The sequence below is a fragment of the Hordeum vulgare genome, chromosome 1H (genome assembly GCF_904849725.1).
Source record: "Hordeum vulgare subsp. vulgare chromosome 1H, MorexV3_pseudomolecules_assembly, whole genome shotgun sequence".
In the NCBI taxonomy this organism is placed as follows: domain Eukaryota; kingdom Viridiplantae; phylum Streptophyta; class Magnoliopsida; order Poales; family Poaceae; genus Hordeum; species Hordeum vulgare.
Genome location: NC_058518.1, coordinates 113546713 through 113548953, shown reverse-complemented (window position 1 = coordinate 113548953; position 2241 = coordinate 113546713). Strand labels below are relative to the sequence as shown.

General features: G+C 46.1%; 1 pseudogene; it reads left to right on the top strand.

The window, feature by feature from the left end:
* Window positions 1–205: 205 nt before the first annotated feature.
* On the top strand, window positions 206–1790 carry LOC123397359 (annotated as a pseudogene).
* The last annotated feature ends 451 nt before the right edge of the window (window positions 1791–2241 follow it).

The window sequence follows — 2241 nt, the reverse complement described above, 5'->3', positions numbered from 1 at the left end:
CATCTAATGGTCTAAAATCCCCGTTAACAAAACATGCCAAAGCAATGAAACAGTACTAATCCCCTTACCGCTTCTCTCTCTGCGCACATCCTTTGTTGCTGTCGCCAATTGCTCAAGCACACCGCTCCATCTCGCCGCCAACCCCTCGGTCACGCCGGACGCCGCTCCTCGCTGCCAACCGCCGCACACGACGCTGCAAGGGGCTATGCTGACCGGTAAGGAGATCCTGGTCCGCCACATCGGCCGCCGCCGCCGCACCCCTCTCTCCGCCCACCTCACCTTCGTCCTCCTCTCGCCCTCCCTCTCCCGGTCCTATTCTACCCGTGCCATCTGTCTGATGCTTAATGCTCCTCTGATTTTCTCCAGGCCGACGACGAGGGCACGGGTGTGGGCGATGTGGAGGGTGAAGCGTCTGGTGTTGCCCCTTCTTTGTCCGGAGGGAGCGCTGACACGGAGCGGGTGGTGTGCCCCATTGGTCGCGAGTTCATCCCCAGCTCCGACTACTGCATCAACACCCACCTTGGTCCGTATTGCGGCTCTGCGAACCCCCACACAACTCCAATTCCCCAGAATCAGTGGAACACTCACTTATCTTGTAAGCTTGCTTAGCCGTGGTACTATTCCTAATGCTTCTTGCGTTGACCTTGACGAAATCTTTGCTCGACAATCACAACCCAAGTACGTAAATGCCTAGCTCCACCCGGTTAGTTACTTTTTTTATTACAAGTTCATGTTCATGTGCTCCCCTGCTTCTAAAGTCGCACTCTTTTGGTGTCATTTTCAGTCAATCACCGGCTTAACCATGCATAATGTCTTGTATCTTGGTTGATTCAGTAGGATCATTGGGCTCTATTCAGTTTTGCTCTCGGTGTAAGGGGATGCATAGGAAGATTTGCCATGCTTAATAATGCTATAACGTTCTGAAGAATTTTTTTTCACATGAACTGTGCAGATATATGCCTCACGAGAGGACCGAAATGGAAGTTCTAGAGAAGCTTTCTCGATTTCAGATTCAGTAAAAAAAACAGTTCAGCCTACTCCAGACATAGTGACCAATGTTCACAAGGCAGAAAACAAGGGACTGATGGATGGAGATGTATGTACCGACTGAGAATTTTGCTCCATGAATAGTGTCACCGGAAGTCCGGAGAATATCGCAACCGCCTTATTAACTGGGTGCCTGCATGGTTCACCTGGCATCTCCGAGATGCATAATACATGTACACCTTCAAATGCTAGTTTGGCAATTACAAACAATGTTGAAAATGACGATGCAGTTCAGAAGGGCTCTTCCTTCTCACTTTTAGAAGGAACAACTTCTGTCAGTACCGATACATCTCCAAATGCGGATTCTAGCACCACATTAGTTGTTGAAACTGTCTTAGTGGGCCAGAGATTCCGTGAAAACTTTAAACTTCAAGAAGGCATGAGCATTACTATTTTAAGAGACCCCCAGAATGCCAAGGACCGTGATGCTATCAAGGTTTCCATACTTTATAAATGAGTTATATTTTTTGTTGGCATCCCATTCATGTTGAATTTTTTTTCTTAATACCATGGATAGGTGCTTTATGGAAGGTCTGATTGTGGGCAGATGCTTGGGTATGTGCCTCAGCTGGCTAAAGTCTTGGCTCCTCTACTAGACACACATTTTATTCCATGTGAGGTGATTCCTTATCATATTGCAGAACAAGTGTAATACGACATACTATTTTTAGGTCCTCAACAGTTATATAGGCCGCTCTCTTGTTGAATAAACATATGCTGTCAACTTTAAGCAGAATGATTAGTGGTGAAACTAGCCTTGAATACATGTGGTAGGTTATCTTAGAAATCTCACTCCATGCCATCTTAGTGAATGCCCGGGATGCTAAATAGACACAGTAAATTAACTTCGGATAGTCAGGCTACAAGTTTTAATTTGGATCTGCCCATGGATAGAACAACTGTAACATCATATACGATCTCTCTGTATATTTCTACTCTAATATTTTAGCCAATTTTGCATTGAGTGAACTACTACCCACTTGTGCCAAGAAGTCATGGGTTTGATGCCCTCTCAGCATTTCACTCGGCAGGGGTAAGGCTTGTTTCGTACAATATTTCACCAGACCTCACCTGGTTTGGGAGATTCGAGCACTCGGTCTGTCCTTTTCATACCCAGCAGTGGAAAGGACAGTCTAGGGCATCGCCTGTTCTGCATAAATTTCAGTCGTGAGCTATGTCACTATGTTAATCACT